The sequence below is a fragment of the Lissotriton vulgaris genome, chromosome 1_2 (assembly GCF_964263255.1).
Source record: "Lissotriton vulgaris chromosome 1_2, aLisVul1.2, whole genome shotgun sequence".
NCBI lineage: Eukaryota > Metazoa > Chordata > Amphibia > Caudata > Salamandridae > Lissotriton > Lissotriton vulgaris.
In genome coordinates, this window is record NC_141686.1 from 172,279,179 (window position 1) to 172,293,475 (window position 14,297).

Consider the following 14,297-nt stretch of genomic DNA (forward strand, 5'->3'; position numbering starts at 1 on the left):
ACAGGAATTAGTGTACTAGGCCAGACCCTGACACTCGTTAGTAAACATAGGCAAAGAAGCCACCTGACATGCAACGGCAGAAATGACAAAACCATCGCGTTCGCCGAGTTGCCTGAGTGAGGGCAACATAAAATGGCGGCGATCACAAATTGGAGGCCGAGAACGAAAGAGTTCGTAATTTACAGAACCTCAGCATCTTAAAGTCGTTATTAGATAGAATTTGCCACAGAAGAATTACTAGATACAATCAGATTACTTTGTCTTTTAAAATCACAGCCTCTTTCACGTACCAAAATTAAGAATCTGGACTGTGAACTGTGTTCTAAATAATCCTGTATCAATTAGTGCTGTATCAAATAAAACATAAATTAAACAATTATATTAGTGTTGGTTGATTTGCATCTGCCATTGATTGTTTATCCAGTTGAACCCAGAAACAGTACATTCCTAAAAGAATTAACTTGCCATCTTTAAAAGGGGTTAATAAAATATCAGCAATAGCGACTTCAGTCTATTTCAAGAGCTCTGTGATCTTAACCAATTCTCCTTAGGCAATTACAAGTCTGCTTGCATTTTTTAAGTGTAACTTGCTGCTTGGCTTTTTTCCTTTAAGTCACTGTGCTCTTTTAAGGTTTTGCTGCTTCAGAAGGAACCTTAGAGCGAATTCAGTCTATAAAGTAAATAAAAAGAGCTCTTACCGTGTTCAGGGTCTTTAAATAAACATTACCGAGTCTTTAGATGGGTTGCTTAGCAACCGTTTGTTGATCTGTTTTCTTTTCTCTATTCAGGATTCAAGAAATGCAGAAGCTTTAGGAGCAGAATCGTCGAAGCGGAAGAGGAACCGGCCGGATCCATTGTGCGGAGACGCCTTTGCTGGGGACTGGAAGCTGAGAAGTGCAGGAAGAATCCAATAGTCGAGCCCAAGCGGAGACAGGTGAGTGCTGAGAATGGGAAGCGAAGCACTAGGGAAAGGCTGTGGGGTTTAGTCTTTAGCGCAGCTAAGTCTTCACGTGTCCAGAGACTGCTCTTGCTTTGTGCATAGCGCGTGTATTATTAGCAAGGCGGTTTACACGTGCAGAGAAAGAGTTTGGAAGACATGTGCCACCTATCACATGATAGTTTGCAAGCACAATTTGTAAACAAGCATTGACAAATGTTTACAAAAAGCTCAATGTCCTTCAATGGTTATCAAAAAAACCCATGTATTCCAACAATGCGATTATCTTTAAACCAATGTATTCCAACAATGCGACTGACAATTCGCCAAAACAAGGCACATGTCAAACAGCAGGCAGTGAATCCTTGAAACAGTGCTTAGATTTTTCGCAACATCTGGAATATGCATGGATCCACAAAATTCCACCCAGCCCGCTTCTCAATAAAAATGGTATCCCACTTGTGTGGGTAGGCAAAGAGTCCAGGGATAGCCAGGGTGGGGTGACTTGTGTGGTTTTCACCAGGTTCTGTTACACAGACTCCCCTGCAAACCTCAAACTTAGCAAAATAAGAATCCTCACAATTCTGTGATGGAAAGTTCTGGAATCTGCGTGGAACCACAAAAGTCTACCCACCCCCTGTTTCTCAAAGTCTTTTTTAATAAAAATGGTAGCTCACATGTGTTGGTAGGTCTAGTGTCTGCAACAGGAAAGGGCCAAAATGCAACATGGACACACCACACTTTTACATTGAAAATGTACCCTTTTTTTGCAAAGTGCCTAGCTGTGGATTTTAGAAACCAGCTCAGCCGCCTCCTAAGGAAACATGCAAAAAACACAGTTGATGGACAGAATGCAGAACAATGTCTTACATTCACCCCAGTACAAATATCTGGGCCTAAATCCATCATTTTTTTGCACTCCACACCACCCTAGGTCAGACACTGGCTATATGCAAATCAGCCTTGACCCTGTGCCTCATGGGAACAGTCCAGCCCGAACTACCAAGCCATGTCTTTCCTAGACCGGAATCAAGCATCCAAGGACCGGTTTCTGGCTATCAGCCTTCTTCAGCCTGGATAGTTTGACTCCCGTGGCTTGGTAGTTCGGGCTGGACTGTTCCCATGAAGCACAGGGTCAGACTGATTTCCATATAGCCATGTCTTAACTGCGGTGGTAGAGTGGGCTAAAGAACGGTGATGGATTAAACCCAGATCTTTTGCCTGGGTGTGAGTGTTTGATTGACTCAGATGCTCCGTCCATCACCCCCCCTTTTGTACCACTCCTAAGGAAACATAGCAAAACTATACTTTTTTTTAAACTAAACACCCAGGGCAGGGAAATCCAGCTTGGGGTAACTTGTGTGGCTCTCGCCAGGTTATGTTACCCAGAATCCCTTGCAAACCTCAAACTTAGTTTTAAAAAAACACATTTTCTTCACATTTCTGTGATAGAAAGTTCTGGAATCTGCGTATTCCACAACATTTCACCCACCCAGCATTCCCCAAAGTCTCCTATTTAAAATGGTACCTCACTTGTGTGGGTAGGCCTAGTGCCTGTGACAGGAAATAGTCTGAAATGCAACATGGACACACCACATATTTACAGTAAAAATTGACCCTTTTTTTGCAAAGTGCCTACCTCTGGAATTTGAACCCTAATTCTGGCAGCACCTAGGGAAACCTCTAAAACATTAACATTTGTGCAAACTATACACCCAGGGGAGTTCAGGATGGGGTGACTTGTTTGGCTCTCACTAGACTCTGTTACCCAGAATCCCTTGCAAACCGCAAACTTTCTACAAAAACCTATTTTCCTCACGTTTCTGTGATAGAAATTTATGGAGTCTGTGTGGATCCTCAAACCTCCACCCGCACCGCATTCCCCAAAATTTCCAGATATAAATGGTACCTCGCTTGTGTGGTTTGCCCAGTGCCCGTGACAGGAAAGAGCCCACAACACACAGTGAATACATCACATTTTTCCACTGAAAACTGACCTTTTTTTTGCAAATTGTCTAGCTGTGGATTTGGATCGAAAGCTCAGCCGGCCCCTAAGGAAACCTAGCAAACCTGTACATTGTTTTAAACTAAACACCGAGAGGAATCTGGGATGGGGGAACTTGTGTGGCTCTTACCAGGTTCTGTTACCCAGCATCCCTTGCAAACCTCAAACTTAGTAAAAGAAAAACATTTTCCTCACATTTCTGTGATGGAAAGTTCTGCAATCTGCGTAATCCACAAATTTCCACCCAGCCAGCATTCCCCAAAGTCTCTCAATAAAAATGGTACCTCATTTGTGTGGGTAGGTCTAGTGCCTGTGACAGGAAACGGGCCGAAATGCAACATGGACACCCTACTTTTTTACAGTAAAAATGTACCCTTTTTTTGCAAAGTGCCTAGCTCTGGAGTTTGAACCCTAACTCTGACAGCACCTAGGGAAACCTAGAAAACCTAAAACTTTGTGAAAACTAGATACCCAGGGGAATTCAGGATGGGGTGACTTGTTTGGCTCTCACTAGATTCTGTTACCCAGAATCCCTTGCAAACCTCAAACTTTCTCAAAAAAACACATTTTCCTCACGTTTCTCTGATGGAAATTTCTGGAGTCTGTGTGGATCCAACACTTCCACCCACCCCGCATTCCCCAAAATTTCGAGATATAAATGATACCTCACTTATGCAGTTAGGCCCAGTGCCCGTGACAGGAAAGAGCCCACAACGCAATGTGGATACATCATATTTTTCCACTGAAAACTGCACTTTTTTTTGCGAATTGTCTAGCTGTGGATTTTGAACCCTAGCTCAGCCGGCCCCTAAGGAAACATAGAAAGCCTGTAAACATTTTTAAACTAAACACCCAGAGGAATCCAGGATGGGGTGACTTGTGTGGCTCTCACCAGGTTCTGTTAACCAGCATCCCTTGCAAACCTCAAATTTAGTTTAAAAAAAACAAATTTTCCTCACATTTCTGTGATGGAAAGTTCTGGAATCTGCATGGATCCACAAACTTCCTCCTATCCCACATTTCCCTAAGTCTCCCGATAAAAATGGTACCACACGTGTGTGAGTAGGCCTAGTGCCTGCGACAGGAAATGGGCCAAAACGCATTGTGGATATACCACACTTTTACAGTGAAAATGTACCCTTTTTTTGCAAAGTGCGTAGCTGTGGATTTTGAACCCTAGATTAGTCGGCACCTACGGAATCCTACCAACCCTACACATTTTTAAAAACTAGACACCATGGGCAATCCAGGAAAGGGTGAGTTGTGTGGTCCTCACCAGGTTCTGTTACTGAGAATCCATTGCAAACCTCAAACTTTGTAAAATACAGCCCATTTTTCTCATATTTCTGTGATGGAAAGTACTAGAATCTGTATAGATCCACAAATGTCTCCCTACCCCCACATTCCCCCAGTCTTCTGATAAAAATGGTACCTCACTTGTGTGGGTAGGCCTAGTGCCTGAGACAGGAAAAAGGCCAAAATACAACGAGGAGACACCGCATTTTTACAGTGAAAACTGACTCCTTTTTTTTTTTGCAAAGTGCCTAGCTATGAATTTTGAACCCTAGCTCTGGCGGCACCCATGGAAACCTAGCAGACCTATACATTTTTGAAAACTAGATACCCAGGGATTTCCAGGATGGGGTGGCTTTTGTGGCTCTCACCAGATTCTGTGACCCAGAATCCGTTGCAAACCTCGATCTTCCTAAAACAAAAAACATTTCCTCACATTCCTGTGATGGAAAGGTCTGGAATCTGCTTGGATCCACAAACCTCCTCTAACCTACCATTCCCCAAAGTTTACCGATACAAATTGTGCATCACTTGTGTGGGTAGGCCAAGTGCCCGCGGCAGGGCGGGGCCCAAAACGTATTGTGGAGACAAATTTACCTACCACAAAACAACCTGATTTTGCAAGGTGGGGCACATGGTTTTGTGGCCTGGGCTTGGCGGCCATCTAGGAAAACCTACCAAACTCACACATTTCTGAAAACTAGACACCCAGGGTAGTCTAGGGAGGTATGGCTTGCATGCACCTCCCAACGTTTTCCTACCAAGAATCCCCTGCAAACCTCAAATTTAGCTGAAAAAAAACATATTTTTCACACATTTCTGGATGGGATCGCCGTGCCAGCACAAACACAGTGTTCACCTAAGTCTCCTGAATAAAGTGATACCTCACTTGTGTGGGTGGGCCAAGAACCTCTTACTGGAAAGGGCCAGAAACATAGGGATTAAAGGGATTAAAGGTATAGCACAGCAAATGTTAAGGTTTTCAAAAATAAGTTCGTAGCCGATTCTGCATTGGACAGCCACACAGTGAGGTATCGTTTTACTCACGAGCCCAGTGGCGCAGGACGACTGCCAGCCATTCTGCGCAAGGAACAGATTAAAAGTCCAACTCAGTGGTGAATTCAGATGTTTAATACATATGAAAGAAAAATAATGCAATAAACATTTTTTTCTAAATAATGTTGTATCAATTAGTGCTGTGTCAAATAAAACATAGTTATATTAGTGTTGGATGATTTGCATCTGCCATTGATTGTTTATCCAGTTGAACCCTGAAACAGTACATACCTGAACGAAATAACTTGTAGTCTTTAAAAGGAGTTCATAAAATAACAGCACTAGCTCCTTCAGTCTATTGCAAGAGCACTGAGATTTTAACCAATTCTCCTTAGGCAATTACAAGTCTGCTTGCCCTTTTTAAATGTAAATCGCTGCTTGGCTTTTTCCTTCAAGTCACTGTGATCTTTTAAAGTTCTCTTACTTCAGAATGAATCTTAGAGCGAGTTCAGTCTTTAAAGTAAATAAAAAGAGCTCTTACCGTGTTCATGGTCTTTAAATAAACATTACTGTGTCTTTAGATGGGTTGCTTAGCAACCGTTTGTTGATCTGTTTTCTTTCCTCTTTTCAGGATTCAAGAAATGCAGAAGGTATAGGAGCAGAAGCGTCGAAGCGGAAGAGGAACCGGCCGGATCCCTTGTGCGGAGACGCCTTTGCTGGGGACTGGGAGCTGAGAAGTGCAGGAAGAATCCAATAGTCGAGCCCAAGCGGAGACAGGTGAGCGCTGAGAATGGGAAGCGAAGCACTAGGGAAAGGCTGTAGGGTTTAGTCTTTAGAGCAGCTAAGTCTGCACTTGTCCAGAGACTGCTCTTGCTTTGTGCTTAGCATGTGTACTGCGGGGAATGAGATTTTGGTATCAATTTATGGGTATGATAAGTTTAATAAAGAATCCCATTCGTCTGTTTTGGACCGCTCTTATCTGTCATTGAGGAAAGGACCACCCCCGCCTTGGTTAGACAAACCCCATTAACTGACGCCACTCTGAAGAACCACTTACAACTGATAAAGTTTTAAGAGTTTATATAAAGATTAATTTGAATACGATACAATCCACTCAGGATAAAACCTCAAAGTATACAATTTACAAAATCAACTTCAATATCAGGCTCTTAAGCTTCGGTGTGAAGTGGTTCCTTCTGCGTCATCTGCAGTAAGATAAAACAATCATCAAGTTAATCTGTCCCTACTCTATACTAAATGTCAACCCTACTTCGCCAGCTTCTTCCCTAAAAAGGTGTCAGCAGTTTGACTTCCAAAGAAGTTCAAACTCTCTTTAGCCTCTAAAGGAAATCTTAAGTTTTCAGAAGCAGTACCCTATCTGCCTACCCATCCGCTCTCTAAGGGTCCTCGGCCTACTGCTCCCTTGCGCTCTGATGTCCTAGCGCATCTGCTCAAGGCATCTACCCTTCGCCCTTGTTCTGAGCAATTCGTCTCGCTGTTCCTAATCTCCCAATTGCCAATTGCTCTTCCCTGATTGCTCTGATTGCTCTCTCCTCCCCGGGGTGCTGTCCCTAAAATACACAATCACAGTGTGGGTGGAACGCCCCTTGACGCCCACCACGGACTTCCCCCGATGATGTCAACTTCCTGCTTCTTCCATTGGTCCGTTCCTTGCGTCGCTCGTTAAGTTGACCCTTCTCCTTTCGATGTCATCTTCATCATCTCCTCGTCGACATTTATTGACTCTTTCGGCTCAAGTGTCATAGGAACTTGGACAAGGCCTTAACTTATCTGTACACTTCTTAACCTTCTAGATCATGTGAATGGTCTTGTCAAAACATAGTCCACTTCAACATATGCCTCTCCTCACGTTCGAGCAACAAGTTCCGTCCGGCATTGTCACCTTAAATCTAACAAGTGCTAGACTTCTCGGCTCTCACGTCCACATCAAGCTATTTACAACTTTTACAAACCCTCTAAATTACATTCTCGTGACTATGCTCCTTCGAACTCTTGGTCAGTCAGGTTACAAACACAAATGACCTAAACTCTTCCAGCATTCCTACAGAAACTCTCTATACAGTATAACCTTTGGCCTACATTTATATATTCGTACTTTTAACAAACGCCCTAATTATACTTAAATACATTCTGCATCAAAATATATAATATATAGAATACAACTGTATAGAATATAACTTATGCATTCTCCTTGGTTACATTATCATGTGCGTTTATGCTTTTCCACATTACATTTCTCGCCGCTTCTCCTATTTAGAGTTACACATATACGCGAATTCTACTGTGTACGTTCTACATTTCTTAAGCATTTCTACATTTCTACATATACCCATCATGTATACAGGCCTTCTAAATCTAATGCATTTTAACATGTGAATACATTTACATTTCCTATAGCATGTTATCATATTCGTTGGCTTTATGTTATAATTGTCAACTTTACATTACGATATACGCTTCATTCCTACGTTTATAACATATACGTCCAAATATGACTACGATATACTCTGCATTCAAATTGCGCTCTCTCAGTTCCCCCCTTTGATGACTTTTAGGAGTCATCACTAAAAGCAATTTGAATACATCATTTTATACTGAACTAGTTACATCAGTTCCTCTTTTTATCGATTCAAGTGTTCTCAGACTTTTATACTGCTGATCTTGTAGGACAGCTAGTCTCCTCTCTTGGTCTCTCATCGATCTTTGTAACTTGTTCGACCTATACCACTTATACAGTTTTACTAATCCTAATAATGTAATTATGCAAATTAATACTATTAATACAGGCTTTAAAATATACCAAACTATACTTTTACCTAGATTAGCAAACCAACTTCCAACTTTTCCCACTCCATTTCCTACTTTTTCCCAAACATTTACTTTTGATAAATCTTCAATTTCTTGATGAATCTGTGTAATGTTCTGTATGACTTTCTCAAGTGGTTTTGAATTATCAGGAATATAAGTACAACATTCCTGAACTTTCAAAGCTTTACAAACTCCGCCTTCCTTTGCTAATATTACATCTAAAGCAAGTCTGTTCTGTAAAACCATTGCTCTAATCGACTGCATCTCTCCTTCTACTAACATTAATGATCTTGCAGTACTAGCAGACAATCTATCCACGACTGTCGCTAACCTTCTAATCTTAACATCGTTAAGAATCAAGCCTAACAATGGAAACATCGCTCCAAATACATCTCCTACTACTTCTGCATCTCCTACTTCCCTTTTCGTCCTCCTCGAAACCTTGCCTTCTATAATCGCTAAATCCTTTGCATGATATATTTTGGGGAAGACAATTGCCAAGTAACACGAACCGTACCAATTGTCAGGTAGTTTTACATAGGCATTTCTCCCACATACAAAATACACATTCGGAATAGCTTGCATTCCCTTCATAAAATCTTTCGTGTAATACTCTAGTTTAAAAGAGTGCTCGCAACTAACTTCACCTACAAATTCACTCTCGTAATACGTCTTGCTTCGAGCTAAACATAACTTTCCTTTCTGCGTTCTATCCAATGCTATTGGACCATTGCTACCTTTCTTTTTATGTGCCTTCTCTTCTTCTGTCCAGTCTATTTTCCATTGTCCTGACATTTTTAGAATTCTCTGCCGTCTGCATCGGTCATCTACTTGTGCTATAAACTTTTTCTCCACTTCTGATACTTTGCAAGTCAGATTATTTCTACGTGCATATGATGTATCTAATGTGTCCCAAGGAAGAAAGAATTTAGCTAGTCTATCCTCCTTTTTGTAGTAGTCCCACTTATTCATTTGTTTATAATTCGGAACTTCAGGCAGTACCGAATCATAATTTGAAAAGTAGTACTCGAATCCTTCTCTACCATAAAATATACTAAGCAGTAAACTACATGTTATCCCATAAGTCAATGGGAGATGGTGATACCTAATGCCTTCGTCTACAGAAGCCGGCAATTGCATACAAACGTAGCAATCTTTGGCCTCCATGGCATCGATATATTCGTACAATAACTTGGCATATGCATTTGACCTGAAATTTCCCTGTGACTCGTCTATATGTAATCTACGAGCTTCATCTGCAAGTAACGCCTTTTCACGTATAACAGTGCTCTCCTCCTTCTTTCCCACAAGAGCAGGTTTCAAAGCCGTTACAAATTTTACAGTTGCCATTTCTTTATCGTTTTCATGTCCTATTATGTACGATATTGTAACTACTGTAATTATGAGAAATATCACTATCGCTATAAGTGTACCTACTATACATCTAGCTTTCCTGTTTGGGTTGCCGTTCTCCATGTTATCAAAACAGCGTACCTCGTTTCTTTAGCAAAAGTTCTCTCTGTTCAGTCTTCAGTTGCTTTTTGTTTTCACAGTCTTTAAAGTGCTTTCTATCAACAGGTATCTTTTTCGCAACAATGTCTTTTCTCTTCTTAGCAGCAGACAACCCTAGCCCTTCTCCGTCCTCTAAATGTAATCCCTAATTTTATTCTTCTTTCCACTCGGTGCTAGGTTATCTTCTTCTTTATAACATACGTACAAAAGTCTTTTATGCATCAACAATTATTCTCGGACCTGCAGCTTTCACAACAATTATTAATAGTTCAAACCGAATAACTTTTTCTTCTTCTTCTGTCATTTGTTGACCAGCTGTTGGAAACTGTAATCTTTTTAGCACTAGATCTTGAATTCTACTCAAACGTGGGGGTATGGGAAGTGTGAAAGTCAGTAACCCCTCAGTCTCGAGTCCAGGTGCCAACATCCATATCTCCACTGCCACAAATGGATCGAGATCGATTACTTTCACGCTCTTCACTCTCCCAGATTTCTGTCCCCAATACATCTGCTAGATAAGTCCACTCTGGGGTGGCGTACCTTCTGCAGGGCACACGTACCCTTCTTGATCTTCGTGGACTCTCAGTTCCTGAATCTGTCGTTTCTTCCTCCTGATCCGACTCTTCAGCGACAGGAGCAAGAGTTCTTTCGTTCTTTCCCTCCGAATTTGGTCTTTTCCTTCTCTCCGGCCAAACGGCTTTGTCGCTTTCCGTCTTTCCACTCCTTGTTCCAGGACCCGTCTCTTGGTCACTCTCAGTTTGCTCGATGTCTGTGTCGGACTCCCAATTACTTTCTTCTCCTGAGGCGACTTTGGACCCACTCGTGTCCTGACCTTCGTCGTCCTGTTCCAACACAGTTTCAGCTTCTTCGATCACCTCCACAGCTTGGCTTTTCCCCTCTATGGCTCCTCCGCTTCCCGCCGGATTCTCATCCGAGAGAGGAGCTGTGTCTTCTGGAGGTGTTGGCACTCTTCGGGTGTGTGAGGCATGTATCCAGTTCGGCAGACCTCCACACTTCACTGCGGTATTCGTTACAAGTATGACTTGAAACGGTCCTCGCCAACGCACGTCTAAGCAGTTCTTCCTGACATGCTTCTTCACCAGGACCCAGTCTCCTGGACTCAGGTCATGGCACAAGTCTTGTACTGACGGAACCTCTGCAGCCTGGACCTGGAGGGACACAGAATTAACGGCATCAGATAGTCCCTTGCAGTAGTCCAAGATCAAATCGTCTGTGATGTTCACTAGCGCTGCAGTCGGAACCGATGGCAATCTCATGGCTCTCCCCATTAGCACTTCATGTGGAGAGAGGCCTGTTCTTCTAGGTGTGCTACGTATGCTCATAAGAACTACTGGAAGTGCGTCTGGCCAACTCAGGGATGTCGACGAACAAACTTTAGCCAGTCTGGACTTGATAGTACTGTTAATTTGCTCTACGATCCCTGAAGCTTCTGGTCGATAGCTGCAGTGTAACTTTTGATCAATATTCAAAGCTGAACACAGCATCTTCACCACTTCGCTATTGAAATGAGTTCCTCTGTCCGATTCCAAAGAGGATGGCACCCCAAACCTCGGTATCAACTCTCTAAGCAACAATTTTGCTACTGTAAGTGTATCGCACCTACGTGTAGGGTAAGCCTCAACCCATCTAGAAAATATGCAGACAATCACTAAAACGTATCTGAGTCTGTTGCATGGAGGCATTTCTATGAAGTCAATCTGCATCCTATTGAAAGGCCCCCCAGACCTTCCTATATGACTCAAGGTAACTGGTGTTCTCTTTCCCACATTTAGTTGCTGACAGATCGTACATCGCTGACACACTGCTTCTGCCGCTATTCTAAACTTAGGATTGAACCACGTTTGTCTGAATACTCTCACCATAGCATCTCTTCCTATGTGTGCTGATCCATGCAATTTTCTTGCCATTGGACTAATGAGTTCATTTGGTAAAACTGCCCTTCCGTCGGCAGAAACCCAAAAATTCATCTCACTTTTTTCGCACCCTGCTGTTTCCCAGCCCTTTTTCTCCTCATCTGGTGCATTTTCCTGTACTGCTCTCAACTCATCCCATGTATCTACAGTATCCAATAACATAGTCAGTTCAGTTCTCTCCTGGATTCCCCCCACTTTCACGTCAGTGTGAGAATATCCCTGCTCTGCGCAATAACGCGCTACTTCGTCTGCGTATCGGTTTCCTAGCGATACAAAATCAACATTTTTGGTGTGAGCTACACATTTGACCACAGCTATGGCCATAGGTTTTTGTAAAGCCTCTAACAGAAGTTTCACGAATTCTCCATTTCTAATCGGAGAACCCGAGGAGGTCATATAACCTCTTTGAGACCACAACTGCCCGTAATCATGAACTACGCCGAAACCATACTGGCTATCGGTGTATATAGTGACTCGAAGTCTGTCGCCTGCTAAGCAAGCACGAGTCAAAGCCACAATTTCAGCTACCTGTGCGGAGTGGACTCCTTCCAGGCAAGCGGCTTCTATAACTCTGGTAATCGTGCATACTGCATAAGCTGCTCTCAGCTGACCGACATCGTTTCTTACGCATGAACCATCAACGAAGAAAATTTCGTCTGGGTCTGTCAATGGCTCATCTACGATATCAGGTCTCGGTTTGGTACATAGTTCAGTCACATCGAGGCAGTCATGTTCTGTACAATTTTCATCTTCCACATCATTCGGAAGTGGCATCAAGGTTGCAGGGTTCAAAACAGAGCATCTCTTTAGGGTCACATTCTCGGCAGCCAATATGACCTGCTCGTAGCGTGTGAGCCTGCTATTCGTCAGATGCTGAGTCTTAGTCCTGGTCATTAACAGTTCTACAGAATGTGGTACATACACCTCTAACTGATGACCCATAACTACGCTCTCAGATCGTTCAATGCTGACACCCGTTGCAGCTACGGATTTGAGACATCCGGGCAACGCTGCGGCTACTGGATCTAATGTAGCCGAAAAGTAAGCCACTGGCCTGCGCGCATCTCCGTGGACCTGTGCTAATACCGCTAAAGCGCATCCCTCTCTTTCGCAGCAGTAAAGCAAAAATGGCTTGGTGTAATCAGGCATTCCTAAAGCCGGGGCACGACATAAGTCCTCCCTCAGCTGCAAAAACGCCATCAAACAATCTTTGTCCCATGGTACCGGATCACTTACTCCTTTGTGCGTCAGTTGTAATAACGGTTTTGCCTTCAGTGAGAAGTTGGCTATCCACTGTCGACAATAACCGACCATGCCTAGAAACATCCTGACTTCTCTTTGTGTTGTAGGCGCGTTCATTTTCATAATCGCCTCTATTCTGTCTGGAGACACCTTCCGCTTCCCCTTTTCAATCCTGTGGCCCAAGTATTGCACCTCAGTCTTACAATATTGCAATTTACCTGGAGACACCTTGTGTCCATTCTCGGCCAAGTGATTTAACAAGGTGATGGTGTCTTCTCTGCAAGCTTCCTCAGTTTCTGACGCAACCAGGAGGTCGTCTATGTACTGGACCAGAACTGAATTCTTGGGCAGTACTAGACTCTCAAGATTTCGTTTCAATAACTGGTTAAAGATCGACGGGCTTTCTGTATACCCCTGAGGGATACGACACCATGTTAAAACGCGATCTTCCAGTTTGAAAGCGAAAAGATATTGGCTCTCTTCATCCAACGGTATCGAAAAGAAAGCCTGGCACAAATCTATCACTGTAAACCATTCAGCTTGGAACGGTATCTGAAATAATATCACTGATGGATTCGGTACCACTGGACAACATGAGACAACAATATTATTAATCTTCCGAAGATCCTGTACTATTCTGTATTTTCCACTAGGTTTCTGCAAACCCATGATCGGGGAGTTACATGGACTACCCACGATCTCCTTCAGTATTCCCTGCTTAATCATGGATTCGATCACAGGCTTTATTCCTGCAATCGTCTCTGGTGTCAACTTGTATTGTGGTGTCCTTGGATACTCAGCATTGAGTCTTACCAAGATCTTTACTGGTTCCACTCCTTTGATCAAGCCTATTTCTTCTCCAGTAAAATCCCACACCTCAGCTGACACTTTCTCCCTCAAGTCCTGTGGAAGCTCCTCCACTGTTAAGGTAGGATATAGTTCCACGCATTCCTGCGACTTCATGACTTTAAAATCAGCATCCTCATCATTGGTCTGCACTTCTACTCCTTCAGGTGTGCAATGTATCGTACAATTTAGTTTGCATAGCAAATCTCTCCCTAGTAAGCACACAGGACTAGAATCACAGATCACGAACTGATGTTCATCACTGTAGTTCCCTATTCTTACTGACACTGGTTCGGTCAAGGGATTTGTCATCCTTTTGTTCGCGACTCCTACCACCTGTACCGTTTCTCCCGATATTGGCAGACCCGGGACTACCGCAGATCTTAACGTGGATCGGGTGGCCCCTGTATCCACCAAAAAGGTTGTAGGACATCCCGCTATTTCCGCCTCTACGTATGGTCCTCTCTGATCTACTTCCAAGGCGGCTCCTAGAGTACAGTCTTCTTCCCTACTCGCCCGCTGCCCTGTAAGAGGATCAACGTAGTAGCATTCCTCTCCTCCTACAAACAATGGCATCTGTCTGTAGGTTTTCCCTCCGTTTGAGATGCGAGGTGGTTGAGGAAACGGGGCTCGAGGAGTCTGAGTCCCCCCTTTGACAAACTTGCCCTTCGGGACTGTGGCTCCCTTAACCACGTTGTGCTGA

General features: G+C 43.2%; 1 protein-coding gene across 1 annotated transcript in view; it reads left to right on the top strand.

Annotated features, from left to right (window-relative positions):
• Positions 1–788: 788 nt before the first annotated feature.
• The window catches only part of LOC147734782 (interferon-induced protein with tetratricopeptide repeats 5-like), a 104,429-nt gene continuing 90,920 nt past the window's right edge, over positions 789–14,297 (top strand). Inside the window, exons 1-2 of the mRNA XM_086953063.1 lie at positions 789–934; positions 5,863–6,008. The gene's annotated coding sequence lies outside the window, so the exon portion shown is untranslated. The remainder of the gene's footprint in view (positions 935–5,862; positions 6,009–14,297) is intronic.